At 37.3% G+C, this 15,540-nt stretch overlaps 1 protein-coding gene and 1 pseudogene across 14 annotated transcripts in view; one reads left to right on the plus strand and one right to left on the minus strand.

Moving 5' to 3' along the window:
• ZBTB20 (zinc finger and BTB domain containing 20) overlaps positions 1-15,540 on the plus strand; it is an 899,572-nt gene that overhangs the window by 287,511 nt on the left and 596,521 nt on the right. The window lies entirely within an intron of this gene.
• Positions 344-1,843, minus strand: LOC307097403 (large ribosomal subunit protein uL15-like; annotated as a pseudogene). Its single transcript has one exon. The product of its transcript is annotated as a large ribosomal subunit protein uL15-like (transcript).

Here is a 15,540-nt window from a genome sequence, read left to right on the forward strand (position 1 = left end):
GTCCTTAATTAACCTCTGTATTCCTAATATTTAGCATGTGCTCTACCAGTAAAATCCCACAATCTAGCAAAGGACATGAATTACAGAGCAGTAGCACACATGATGTACCAGTGGGGAATATGTTGTGCAAGTGAAAATGTTGAAAACTTCATGGAGCAGATATTAGGAAGGCTTCCTGGAGAAAATAATATTTGAGTTTGATCTTTAAAAAAAGTTCTTAAAGTATATTTTTTCTTGTGGAAAAAGGGAAGAGAAAATGAACTCTAGGTGGAGATAAGAGCTCATGTGTACAAAAAGTTGATTGGTAGCTGGAAGGCAGGAGGTTAGGTTACACAAAGGGAGACTAGATATGTAGATTGGCAGCATATTATGAAGACTCTAAGAGCTGTTTAGAGTATTGTCTAAATAATCCTAGCTTTCCAAAGTAAGTGTATATTTGTGGTAAAAAAGAACATTGTGTTGCAACAATATGGACATTAGTTTTGTGTGTTTTTTTGTTTTGTTTTGTTTTTGTACTTGGACATTTTAATGAACTTCCCTCCATGTAGCTTCAAGCTACCAGGACACAGGCCCCACCAACACCCTTCATCTTCTCCTCAGCTCTTCTGCTGAAGAACTTGGCCTTCACAATGACAGGCTGCTTTGGGAGCTTTCCCTTCCCCCAGAACTTTGTAGTAGCCGATCGCACCACATCAATGATAGGAGCAACTCCAGTCTTGCATTTACCCATGTCTGCTACTAACCAGGGTCCACAGTTTATCAAGGTTAACAATTGGGCAGAAGCTCTGGTTCCTCTTTAAGTGGTGATGCCTCACACCAACTTTCCCAAAGTCACCTGGGTGATATTTGTCGAAGTTGATACTGTGATGATGCAAGCCAACCAGCATTACCGCGGCCCCCGGGTGCTTCCTGTGCTTGCCCATGCAGCCGTGGCCGTGGCTCACGTGGCCCCGAAGTTTTCGGGTCTTCATCAGTCTGGATGGCATGTGGGTGGCCGAGCTGCAAGAGCTGTGTTTTTATTTTTTTATTTTTAATGAAGAAAAAAAGGGGGAAAACTTAACAGCCAATGAATACAGGAAAAAGGACAATGAAGGATCATGTGAGAAAGAAGGTCCAAATCTGAATCCAAGCTCTGCTCTACATTTGCTATATGACCTTAGACAATTCACTTAATCTTCCTAAAATATATTAAAATACATTTTTAATATTGCTTGCTACATCTCATTTAAACTTACAAGAGTTTAAGTCACTTTTAATGATTATAATTAAAGAGAGCTTCTACACTGGATGGTTTGGATCCCAGAAGCTGAAGATGATTGGTCTTTTTTAATGAGGAAGGTAAATTTTGTACTAGTAGCATATTTAGCTTCAGCCAGTGGTAGGATATTTGGGACAAAAAGGAAGGTAAATAAGAACAATATTGTTCTGACCCAAAGGAGATGAAAGGAACCTCTAAAAGTAAAAGTAAGATTATGACTTACACTATTCAAGAAGTCAGAGATATTGAAAAATGGATTTAGCAGAGCTGCACATTTGGGGGATGGACATAGACTGGAAGAAAAAAGGAGACCATCTAGTACCCTAATTTTTATACCCTGATATTGAAAGTTAATACCTAATGTTAATAAGTAACTATAAGATGAGATGGGTGGGGGAGATGTGCAGAGAAGATTATAGGAGGGCACTTGCCAGTGGTTTGCAAAGCTTTGAGGTCTGCATGCATGTGGTTGGTATAAAAGTATTGTCATGTAAGTGTTCATAACCTTCCTCTTTTCTTCTACCACAGAAGACAATTATTCTCAGTTCTCCCTCCTTTCTTTCTTTCTAAGAGCTCAGTTGTGCCAGCTGGGTGTCAAGACTTTGATAACATAGAATCAGGGGAATGGGAAACAGACTCGAAAAGTGATAATGGCAGGAGGGAGGGTAGAGGTTACTCCTCATAAAGTGCCAGAATTTTACTAGAGTAAGAGGGGGAAAAAAAAATAGAGATGGAAAGAAAAATGAATGGGAAGGGTGTGTGGAATGCTTGTGAGGGATACATGGAATGGAGAGACATTTCAGCTGGGAGGTGAAAGTAAGAGCAGAGAGGATTTTGCTATCTATATTGAATGTGAACAAGACCGACCAAAGGGATTTTTCCTTCCCCTCTTTGGACATTTTCTTGGCTGCTATTTCTTTGCATCAAACAAGGTATAACCTGGGACATGACTTGGTTCTCACATTTTTTACCACTATAACCAACACAACACAGTGAAAAGTGAAGTTCAGAAGTTCAGAATTGTTCTACTGTTTCATACAAATAGTCTATAAACTTTTTCTATGACTTATGCTCTGATGTTAAGTTTAACTCTTTAAAAAATATAAAAGTGGAGTGATGATGGCCAATCAATATGTATGGTATGATTCACACTAGACAGCAGTCCCCTGAAAATGGCCTAACTTCTAGAGCATTTCACCTACATGAGATCTTAATTTATTTCCTTTTACTTGTTAAGGGTCAGATCAGCAAAGCAATTTCATGTTAACCACAACAAGGTTCAGGCATTACTATGTCAGAATAATCTTTGGAGGGATAGGTGGTCAATAATGAAGATTCCTATAAGAAATGTTAGCAAGTAAACATTATCTAATAAAACAGTTAGTTAATGTTGTTATTTAAGAATTAAAGTTCCAGGATAAATGTTGAGTCATGAAATTATTCTCTGTGAGACTGATTAAAACCACTGACATATGTGAATGTGCTTGAGAGCTTGGTGCCACCCCAGGGACTGGGATTTCAAGGACTATGTGCAGACTTCCTGACATAACACATTTTTTATAAGGTGGATTTTTTACTTTAGCTAACGTCCATTTTGGAAACTTTCCTTTGTTTTTTATTTTTTGGCATTAAAAAAGAAATGCAATTTCATAAATCTGCACTTACTTTACTATTTTTAACAATGGAATTCCCACTGGATTTGTAACATTAAATATATGACTACACAAAAGTTAGGAAAGCTGCGGCCATCAGAAAAAAATATTGGTAGTAACACTCATGGAATATTACACATGTAGTTTATTGTGAGAAAAGTAGAAAGAGTTACATAGAACTTAGATAATGAAATAGGCTTGTTTATTAAGAAAAATGGAAGTGTTTGCTGTTAAAATGGTAGCCCTTGAAATTAGCTTTCTGCTTTCATGTAAGAGGAAACACCTTAAGTCATGATTTTTTTCTCTCTGATAAGAGTGAAAAATAAACCAATCTATACACATTTTATTATGAATAAAATATTTGGAAGAATTGTATTGGTATAACCTAATGCAAGATGACAATTTGTTTAATAAAAAGTGTTTTGATATCCTCTTCCACTGATGATGTTCAACTTGTGTAAACAAAGATCTTGTGTATGGTAGAGGACTTATTTGCATTCCTTTGCATATTTAGATATTCTTTAGCAGGACTTATTTTCCAGTTTATTGACAGTACTCCTCAGAACTTTGTACAATTATAATGTGTACATTAGCAGTGGCAACATTTGAGTTTATCTGGATGGTAGGTTCTAAAGTCAATGTAGCCAGAAGAATATAAAAACTTATTGTATTGGTTTAGATGCTTTGGGTGGAACAGGTTTGTTCCATGGGCTTCCTATTGCACAGGACAAAATGCTTAGGAGACATAAAGGGAGCTGGAGAAAAGCTGCATTGGTTTTGTTTGGGGAGTGCCTAGCTTTTCATCTGCTTGGGAAAGGAGCAGACCTTATTGCCAGTTGCCAAGTGCTCTAATGCTGAGAAATATGTCAGCTGTGGTTACTCTGGGGATTTTGGCAACAATAAGCACTTTTCCTTGAGAAAAATCAGCATAGATGCCACACATTGGAATTGGATGAATTGCTTTTATTTTCTATTTTCTTTAAAAATCAATTTGCTTTTTCTTCCTTTCCCAGCTGTTGTAGCTTTCTTAATTTTTATCTTAAATGATGAGAGAAACACATGTTCACCAAGGAGAGCTCACTTATTTTCTTCCAATGTGAACACCTTGAAATAGGATACTGACTAACCCTAACTGAATAATGATATTCAGAAAGAGATTTGTCAGGGAATGGTGTTCCTGAGTGATGAGCACAGAGGGTGAAGGTAATAGAATCAGTATTTCAAGAATACCAATGTAATCACATGTGTTAAGAAATTTAAATTTGCCATCTTCGTGATATTTTTAACTGAAAACCTTGGGGACCTAACCTGTTCTATAGAGAAGTCTTTTCATTCACTGTAGTTTGTAGCTGGGAAGAAAATGCACTTGTAGGAGTTGGACTGGTTGGATTAGTGCTCTGTAATTCAGGTGTTAAAAATATCTCTGTTCATTCTTTCTTTTGCTTTCCCTGTAACTTCTTACCTATCAAAGGAGAAGGTCACATCTGTATTCTCACTGACCTTACAATCAAGAACCAAAATTCCCTTCCAGGTCAGTGTAGGGGAAGAGAAGAATAGCTTTTATTCTGATGTCTGGAGTAAACTACTTTTGCTACCTTCTCTTACTTTGCATATAGAAGCTAATCATCTGACCTAGCCACAGATTGTGTTTTAAAATTTGCCTCCTCCATTCTTAAGATCCCTGTGCCCAGATTATTCATTCTCCTCCTCTGGACCTACCTTGGTTCTCATTCGTCAAAGAGACGTTGCCATCCTTCAGTTCCTTTCTGTTGGATCATTTATTGACTATTAATGTATATCAGACTCTATGTACTTTACGTGCTATATTGGTCAGGCATCCACAGAGAAAAAGAGAGATAGAGATGATAGATAGGTAGGTAGATAGAAAGAAGATAAGGAGAAGGAGAAGAAAAGAGAAGAGAGATTGAGGGAAAGAGAGTTTTATTGTAAGAACTGGCTCACCAAGTTATGGTGGCTGGCAAGTCCCAAGATCTGCAGATGACAAGCTGGAGACCTGAGAGAAGCAGCGGTATAGTTCCAATCTAAGTCTGAAGGTCTGAAAATCAGCAGGGCTGATGGTGTAGTTCCTGTCTGAAAGCTGGCAGGCTCAAAACTCAGGATGAGCCAAGGTTTTAGTTTGAGTCCAAAGGCAGAAACAAAACAAAACACAGATGTCCCAGTCAGAAGGAATTCACTGTTACTCCTAGCAGAGTCTGCCTTTTGTTCTATGCAGGCCTTCAACTGACTAGATGGGGCCCATCCACTTCAGGGAGGTAATCTGCTTTACTTTGTCTACCAAATCAAATGCTAACCTTCTCCAAAAACACACACACACACTCTCTCTCTCTCTCTCTCTCTCTCTCTCTCTCTCTCTCTCTCTCTCACCCACCCACACACACACACACACACACACACACACACACACACACACAGAATAACATTTGACCAAATATCTGGGTACCATGTGGCCCAGTCAAGGTGACACATAAAAGATCATTATTCATGCTTTATCTAATTTAATTCTGACAAAAACACAGCCAACAACCCCAGAGGTAGGTATTATTATCAAATTTAATGATTAAACATATGGTTTGTGGAGTGTGGTTACCCTTATTCAAATTCTATCTCCACCACTTACTGATAACAATAGACAAATTACTTTATCTCATTTTTCTCATCTCTAAATTGAGTATAATTGCTGAGTTATTGTGGAATTAAATAATACATGTAAAAGACTTAACTGATGACTACTTACTACTTTTTATAGGCCCAAGGAAATAAAGGTCCATAGAGGTTAAGATCCTTGCCCAAGGCCACATAGATAGCAAGTGGTAAAATTAGGATTTGAATTTATACTGACTCCACAATAATGCATTTAATCATCTTTCTCTACTGATGTCTACTTTTCAGGGAAGCCTGTAATATCATGGTTAAGACTCTGATATTAGAGTCCATGAGTTTAAATCTTGGCTCTTTACCTGAAAACTGTAGGCAAGTTATTTAACTTCTTTGTACCTTAGTTTCCTCATCTCTAATAGGAGTAAAATAGTACCCTTCCCAGAGTAATATAGCACTGAAGGATTTTTAGCAACACAGTTGTCATCTATGAATTTTAAGAGACAAAATTTCAAGTGAAGGAAGGTTGTAGAGGAGAGATTTCTTCAATTTTCCTCAAATTATATCAGTTGGTACTGGGATGGATAAGTAAGATTTATGAAATCTAGAGAGGTATTGAAAGCATATGCACATATAATTAATGCTATAGATAGCCTTATTTTGAAATACATCTCTTAGGAAACAGTTTTTGATAGAAAACGAAAAAGATGCTTTTAATTTAGCTTGATTGTATATATACTCAAAATGAAGTTAAAACCAATGACTGGGAGGTAGAAGGAAGACAAGGAGGAGTCTATTACAGGACAAAAACTCTAGGGCCTCTTTTTGCCCATTTAATAGAAGACATGTAGGGTCCACTGTCTGGGACCAAATATTTCCTCCAGTACATAAAGACAAAAAGACTCAGAATTTTCGAATATTGTATCTGACTTCTCATCTGTCAACCAAAAGCAGCTAAAAAGGCACTCACCCTGGAGAACTGTTTTCCTACATATGTATTTGTTTTTAGACAAATGTGTTTGTTTGAAGGCTAAACACCATGGAAATGGCACCATGGAAATGCTTGGTTGGGGTGGGGTAGAAGCCCTAGAAGTGTTGACTCAAATCCTTGATCTTTCTGTGTGATGGATTAAATGCCACATGCTTCAGTTTGCTGTGTGTGGGGTCTTTCAGCACAATTTATAATAAATGGCAATCCTGTATGAAGGAATTAAGAAATTTACTGATTTCCCCCTCCCAAGAGATTAATGAGAGGTTGGCTGTCATTTGGCTGTTGCTCATGGAACTTGAACTCCAGAGAAAATCATATTGTGTCTTACTGCACTTTCACCCAAAATATTTACATATACATGAAATCAGGTTAAAATTAATATTAAGGGCAGCCATGAAGGTGGAATGTAAAATCCATGTACAGGTTGAAGGGAATGAGGAAATTAAGGGGAGAAATGTAGGGTTACCCTCTTGCCTGAAAGAAGTGAGAGAAACCATAAGCCAGTTTCATGTCATCCTCAACACTTTTGTATCTTTCTTAGTTCCTTTTTAATTTCAATTCCTGAAGGGCATAGCTAGAAACCTGTCTTTCTTACTAAGTTTCCCCCTGAGTTACCTACCACCTATCTGCATGCTACAATTTGGAATCTTCTCAAAATAGGCAATAGTTATGGATATCATATGAAAACTATCGGGATGAGATGAAAATTTTATGGTAAACATCAGATGGAAATGTTCTCTCTGCTATATGATAGCAATTACTTTACTATACTCTTATTATTTTCATAGAATTATAAGGCTTGTATTTTTTTTGGCAATTGACATGAACAAATTTATTTCAAAGAAAAAAATACTTAAGAAATAGGAGACTAAGAGGGAAAAGGTAATTGAGTCTGGAAACCTTTTTGCCTTGGCTAAATAAATAAGAAATGATGAGTAAAATACAATAAGAGAAGAGAAATACTGAGATTCATGCAGACTATTTTATTTAATGCCATTCAATTTCACTGGATTGAATTTGAGAGAGACAATGTTAATGGACATATACAAGGAGATTGGTAGTGGAATGCCTGGGGGCTGTTGCATCATTGACATGAACCTGTATAAATAGAAAAGAAACGTTGAATAATTCTTATTAGTGAATTTAGATATCAGATTTCAGCTTTACAAATGCACAGAGCCAGCAGGTTAAAGCAGACCTGTCACCAGTATCTAGTTCTTAATTTCAATGTTCTTGAAAATCAATATCACTTTTTTTTCCCTTTTCTTCCTTTGCCAACAGTTGTTTAGAATGTTTTCCCAGCATTACTGAACTTGCAGCTAAAATATATTTCAACTTAATTTTTAGAGGAGGAATAAGTCTCAAATGGGTGTCTAGCAATGGTAAACATCAAATTTAGGTTGTGTAGGCCCCTTTGGTTTTCTTATAGAGCTAAGCTTCCCTAGCATATTTTAACCAGTTTACAAGCAAAAATATTTACAAAAGCTTGATTTCATGTCCTAAAAGTGAAGCCAAAAGAACTGAGATTGTTTTCGTAAAACTAAACATCTCAAGTGGATTATCAGAGTGAAATAAAGTCAATTATGCATGCTCCTCAACAAGCTATGCTTTGGTCAGTTGTGCTTTGATAGAATTTGTGTAGTCAATAGAGATAGCACATGTTATAATCCCATGGGGTGACCACAGATGAGATTGCCAGCCTTTGTATCAGTAACTTTTCTAATTAGCCCATATGTGATAGGGAATTTGTAAACCCTTATTTATGTTCTAATATTTTGTGCATTTCTTTATTTTTTTCATTGAAGTGGCCTCCTTTTTTTTTTTTTTTTAATAATGCTTTTATTGACTTCAGAGAAAGAGGAAGGGAGACAGGGAGACAGGGAGAGAGAGAGAGAGAGAGAGAGAGAGAGAGAGAGAGAGAGAGAGAGAGAGAGAGAGAAAGAGAGAAATCAATGTGAGAGAGAAACATTGATTGATTGCCTCCAGAGCGCACCCCTACCAGGGTTGAATCTGCAACCTGGACATGTGCCCTGACTGGGAATCTAATCAGTGGCCTTTCGGTGCATGGTACGATGCTCAACCAACTGAGAGCTACACCAGCCAGGGTGAAATGGCCTCATTCTTGAACTGCATCTAGATTCCAATTTGAGGCAGTCCAAATGAAATTCAAGAGTGGGTTTGTGTAGTGGAATTGACAATATGGATAACTTAGATAACTCAAACCCTTCAGAACTTACCCTGATACATAAATTAACTTTTCATGCATTCATCAGATTGTCCAGATAATTGTCAGAGAGCCACTCTTTATGTATACACTAGAGGCCAGGTGCATGGAATTCATGCATTGGTGGGGGGCATGGCCTGCAGGGATCGGCCCACTGTAAGAGCACCGCTCATCCAGGTCTGCCAAGCGGCTGTGCACCCGCCCTCTGAGTGGCTGCTTCCACTGTGGGAGCACCGCTCCTCCTGGTCAGCCGAATGGTGCTCCCACTGTGGGAGCACACTGACCACCAGGGGGCAGCTCCTGCATTGAGCATCTGATCCCTGGTGGTCAGTGCGCATCATAGCAACTGGTCAACGGGTCTTTCTAGTCATTCCGCCATTCGGTCACTGGGCTTTTATTATATAAGATGTTTTAATCAATCAGTACACCTACATTTTGTTATAGTTTCCTCAGGGCTACCCAGTAAAAGACTGAATGTCAAAGCATTAGCAAATTAGGATGCTAAAAACAAGCTAACAAGAATCACTGGTTTATAGAAAAATTTTTACCTCATAATTACATTACATATAAAAACATCTTCCTCTCAGACACATAAACAATAATTTAAGTTCTGCATCAACAAGGACTTTGTCTCTATTTCTAGAACCTCTTACAATACCTGACACACAGTGTGTATTCAATAAATATTCGTTATGTAAATAAACTCTATTATAAAGAGACGCACCATTACCCTAGATTTAGTTACACACTGGTTCAAATCAAATCTCTCCCTCTCTCCTGGACTTCAAAGAGCAGACATTTATATAGGCTGTTCTCAACTTACAAAACAGATTGTGTTTAAAAATTCAGACAGTTTAGTCATTTGGAACCAAGAATGATTCTATCATTCATACGTTTATTACAATAAGTAGTGATTCAATATTCATTCTGGCCCAGACACAGTTCTAGGCCTTGGGGATCCAGTGATGGACAAGACACAAAGTCCCCATACCCAAGAGCTCTTAGAACAGTGCCTGGCACATAGTGAATGCTCAGTAATTGCTAACTACTATCTTAAATGACTGTGTATTTAATTCAGAGTCCTTAGCCTCTGTACTGAGGTGTCAGCTTATTTCACTCTCCAAAATAGATCTGAATGGAAAGTAAAAACAGGTAAGGAAAAACAGGTGCTATTTTAGTTATATTCTTAGCTTATTTCATTAATCATCACTGGACACCCACTTTCAAAAAGGATATATATATCTCTCTCTCTTTAATTTTCTTGCTGTGTGGTCTTGGCAAGTCATGGGCCCTTTCTTGTAATTCTCACTTGAAAATAATGAAGATATGATAATATTTTAATTCACACAGAGAACACAGCAGAACCTAGTAAATTAATGTTTGCATAGTACTTAGGAATCTGAGGTTAAGATTGCTAAGAGAAATTTACAGAACTATTATTGCCACTAAAATTATGATAGACATTTTTTTCTTTACCCAAAAAATACCTCAGTTAATGGGCGTTTGTATTTTAAAAGTTATATGCCACCTTAAAAAAATGTTCAGTGTGTATCTAAAGGAAAAACAGATAAAGATCCTGTCATTGCATTATTATGTGATTAAAAATTTCTAAGCAGTCACTACTTTGGGGTAAGTAAATGGCATTTAAGACCTCATGATTCCCCAGTCCGGACAGATGGATGATTGCCTCTTCTCACATATGTGACAGGTGGTGGCTCTGGTGAAATGGCTTCCAAAGGTCTTCAGATGTTTGCCTCTCTTCTTCAGCTACTGTTGGCTTGAAATAAAGTAGCAATATACTCCAATTTTGTGTGTGTGTGTGTGTCTTGTCAGCAGTGTGTGTGTCTTGTAAGCTAGTGTACCTTAGTCCTAAATTGTATTTATTTGAGATGATTCTTGTATGTGCCCATACCAGGGATTAAACCTGCAAACTTGGCTTATCAGGGTGATGCTTTAGCCAACTGCACCACCTGGCCAGGGTAAGAAAGACAGATAACAAGCAAATAAGTATATAATTTTAGGAAACAATACTATGAAGAAAACAAAACAGGCTAGGGTCGTGTGAAGGTGACAAGCTATTTTAAATGTGATAATGCTTGTAGGTCACCTGAAAAGGTGGGTTTTGAATAGAGACCAGAATAAAGAAAGAGGTTGAACATGCCACAGTCTGGAGGAAGAACTTTGTAGGCAGTGGTGAAAAGAGCTGGACCTTAGCTTGGTGTGTCCCAGGAAGGAAGAAACACTTTATGAATTTTGGCAATCTTTAAAATTCTGAAGAACCAGGTAGAAACTGGCCCATATGACCTATAATTATTTGCCTTATTACAACCTATAAGGCTGGAGGACAAAATCTGATTTCCATTCTTGGATTTTAGGATGTCTTCATGATACTTTGATTTTAGTAAAACCATAAAAGGGCTGCCTGTTTTCAGTCAAGTGGCATAGGACTAATCTGTTCTGATAAGACCTGCAATGTGCTCCTCAGAATGTGCTTTGAGAAGGAATGCTGCAGTTAGAGCACACCAGTGAGAGAGGCAGGGTGACTGTGAGGGCGAGAAGAAAGATGAAAGCACAGCCCTGTGGGTGTGACTTTATTTTCAGCCTTTCTGCACTTAGAAAGCATCTGCCCTCCCAATCACCTGGAGGCATCTCCTACCCATTAGTTTAACTGATATTGTTAAATTTGTGAATATGAGGGCTGTCTGTTGTAATGCTGTAATCCATAATGATGTTCTGCTTCTGGAAATATCTGATTGTTCTGAAAATACTGACATTCCTTATATTCTGGCAACCTTTCTTAAAAAGTGTTATGAAGATAAAAAAATTAAACCACAATTTTAAACATACTTGGAGTTGCTATCTCCTCAAAGGAGGCCAAAGGCAAATTATTTTGTAAAACAATATAATCAGATCCTATTTCAGAATTTTGTATATTGGGTGTTCATAGTGACAGACACTTGTAGAAACAGATTATTCTCCAGTACCTTCTTTGGTTTTGGAAGATGAAAAATGAATTAGACCCTCACCCTGTTTTGCCTGTAAGAGTCTTCAAAGCCTCATACATGATTCTAGCATGTAGAACAGCTGGGGAGATGGTGTCTATTAGTGACATTGCCCTTTTAAAGTGCAGCTTGAACCCTTGCTTGATTTATGCACATACTGTCCTGTCACTGACTCTGTTAAAAGTAATGGAAAATAATAATACTTTTTCACTAGCTATTGCAGTCTTGTATAAAAGACTGCCTTTGTTTAGTGTATATCACAAACTGCTGTGTGTAGTATTGAGGCCACAATAGGAATGTTTGGAAATAGCTTGATCCCTGAAGGAGATAAATAGACTCTAAGAAAGAAAGAAAAAAAAGTCATGAGAAGTCATCCAAACTTTCCCCTTAAATCAGCACTTTGAGGAATAAAAGCATATGGATTCTGGAACACAAGTGTTATTTTCTTTCTAAAAGTTTACCACCTTCTCTCCCAAATTTAAGAAAGAGAGGGGGGTGGAGGGAGGGAAGAAGAGAAGAAGGGATAGAGGAAAGGAAAGAGCAAGGAAAAGGAAGGTAAAGGGGGGGGAATGCTTCTCTTGGCATGTAAAATGCTTCTATTAAATTAGACATTTTCTGTTGTTGTTTTTTTAAATATTGTTTTGCCTCATTATACAACTTTGAAAGTTTGAAATTATCTGGTTTACTGTAAGAAGAATTAAGTAAATGCAATTTCTATTTTTAATGATAGCTCAAATTTCATGTGAGATCACACAGCTCTCCAATGTAATTAAGTTTATGGCTTTCTTATCTACTTTAAATATCCACGATGTATAGTTAATAGTATTTTTTTTTTGTAACTATTAGGATACCACAACAGTGATGCTGTAGTGGCTAGTGTCTGTTGTAAAGTAGATGCCACCAAGTAATGAAATTACATGACATCTTGGCATAATTTGTCTAAGAAGGATCATGACAGAGAAGTCTGTTTTAGCTGAATGTCCAAAGTGATAAAGGGCTGATATGTTTGAATGGAGAAAAAGGGTGTGGAACAAAGACTGTACTTTGCCAGCTGCAGAACCTCTCTGCTCCGCACAGGTATTCCTGGAGGGCGCAAATGAAACTCTACTTGAGATTAGACTAGTATCGCCTAAAGCAAATCTGATGTCCCATGATTTCTTTTAACACCAGAAGAAGAAGGGGAAAAAAACCCACAAGTAGAAACTGCAGGTGCTCCCTTTTTCTTGCACAATGTAAAGAGAAAAATGTAAAATGGACAAGCTTTCGACAATCATGTTCTCTTCATCAAGCTGTTATTGTTATTTAGTGAGTCCACTAAAAAGAATTATCTTGAGCTTCTTGTTTTTACTTCTTTGTGTACTTGATGAATATGATTACCATTTTTACCTCATGTATTTAAACCCCCTCTGCCATAATCCCACATTCTGCCTAAAAGCCATGTCTGTGGGAGCTTCCCCCCTTCCCTGCAACAGTTTTTAGGGATATGACTGCATGTAAGCAGGTGCAGTAAATGCATTTTTGGCAATTTTTCACTGTGTGTGCAAATGTAAAATATCTGACATAACCAAGCTGACATTAATAGAGACTGTTCGTAAAATAAGCTTGTTTTATGAATGAAGACCTCACACTCATTCAATATAGCTCCTCTTTGACAAATGCACTGCATTCACCTCTGCAGCACAGCACTCTATGCCTGGAAAGTGAATACACATTTGGCAGGTTACCTTCCAGAGTTTTCCATTAATCGTCTTCTAATTCCCTCCTCAGGGTCTGCAAAGGGAATCCGATTTTATTTTTAAATGAGACAAAGGGATTGGCCTAGCATCACAAGGGCCAGTGAGTGTCAGAATCACAAGAAATCCTTAGTTAATTTTGGTCCTGGATTGTTCTTAGTCCTGTGTTTTTTTCTTATTTTAGAATTTAAATCATCCTTTTCAAAATGGCCACCATACAGGGGAGGAGGGAGTGAAGGAAAATAATAAACAGCAGTGGCAACTGAGCTGATGCTGTATAAATAAGCACATTTACCATGCCTCTGTTCTGCCGTTTTTATGTCCCACTGATGAGAGAACTGGTTTGAGATGTAAATTGCTTTCCTTTGATTGAACCAGGGAGGAGATGTCATGTAACTCATCTCATCAGCATAGAGCATTGTGTGCCTTTGGTGAATTATAGGAAACAGAGCTGGGAAGAATTCCTTAACCTCTCTCTGCAGCCTGTCCCCATGTTTAATAACCACTGACAGGACAGGAAGTACTTCCCTTTACTACACCTGACTTCTGTGGTTTGAGCTCATTCCTTCTGATCCTGTCCTTACATATTTTGTAAAGGATCATGGGAAAGTGCCACTGTTTTAACTTGTCAAGTATATCCTGTAAATCAAAATATCAAATTTTAGGAAGGTGTTTCGCTTGCTTGTTTGTTTTAGGTAGGGAGCATTTAAAAGATGACTTTGGAAAATGAGAAAGGGGATAAAGAAATGATCTGAAGGCATTGTTTTCCATAGTGCATCTTACTTGTTTAGATTTAGGATTAACCTGGGTGGCAGGCAGCTCTACATAAAACTAAGAAAGGAGGAGAGGGTAGGAGTAGAGGTAGAAGTAGGGGGTAGAAACTCACTGTGACATCCATGAGATGATATGCTATATGTGCAATTAGTAAATGGATTTAAAACAAAATAATTGGAAATAAGGCTGTAATCAATCGAGCCTGGTATCTCAACAAACCAGGGAGATATATATATATATATATATATATATATATATATATATATATATATGAAATTCAGAATTCAGGACAGATATCACAGTCCTATAATGACAGCATGGCCTTTTCTTCCTCCCCTTCTATTAAATCTACATTTTGAAGGTGGATGGTGCTGACTCATAAATTAAATTGGAGTAATACATACAGTGTATATATATTTCTGTCACTTTGTCTCAAATTAAACACGAACCTTCTCCCCTGACAAGATGATAGAAAAGTTAATTGCTCGCCCTGGCTTTAAATTGGAATTTGAATTTGCAAAATGCTAAAGGTTTATGAGATCTAAATCATGAGGAGCTTAAATTACATTCCTGTGATAAAATATTAATAAATCAATTAAAACATAAGCCGAGTATAATATTACTTTTTTTTTTGTAGGAACCTTGAACACAATAATTCATTAGGGTGTAGTGCAGTAACAATTATTGTATCTTTTTTTAATTTTCTTTTTATTAGTTTTTTTTGATAAATACATCATCAGATAACATTCCACATGGTGCATTAGCATTATCCCACTGCAGCATCCAGAAATTTTGTTGCACCCTTAAAATGAGAGCTCACAGCCTAAATAGTCTGCTGTTACTTACCCTTGTTAGCATCAGCTGCTTCTTTTACCATAGGGGTATTTTCCTCTTGAGAACATCTGTTCAATGCCAACTCTGCCATTTTGTGGTTTCTAAATCTCTTCCCTAAAAATGGGCACAGTCATAATAATACTATCTCGGAACTGGCATGAGGATCAAATTAGATAATGTACATGGAAGCCATTTGTAGATAGTAAAGCACCATCAAATGTTAATTACTACTGTCATAAATTGGAGAATTTTTATTTCCAAAAGAGTTCTTAGACATCACTTAGTAACCAATCCCTTTATATTAAATATGAAGGATCAGAGGTCCAGAGAGGTTAAGCCATTTGTCTAAAGTCACACAGTTAGATAGTAAAACTGCTGAGACTAAGCTCAAAGACTCCTAAATCCCAACTCAGGGTGTTTTCCACAAAAATACTTGGAAGATCACATCAAGTTTAT

Source organism: Cnephaeus nilssonii, assembly GCF_951640355.1.
Source record: "Cnephaeus nilssonii genome assembly, chromosome: 3".
NCBI classification, from domain to species: domain Eukaryota; kingdom Metazoa; phylum Chordata; class Mammalia; order Chiroptera; family Vespertilionidae; genus Cnephaeus; species Cnephaeus nilssonii.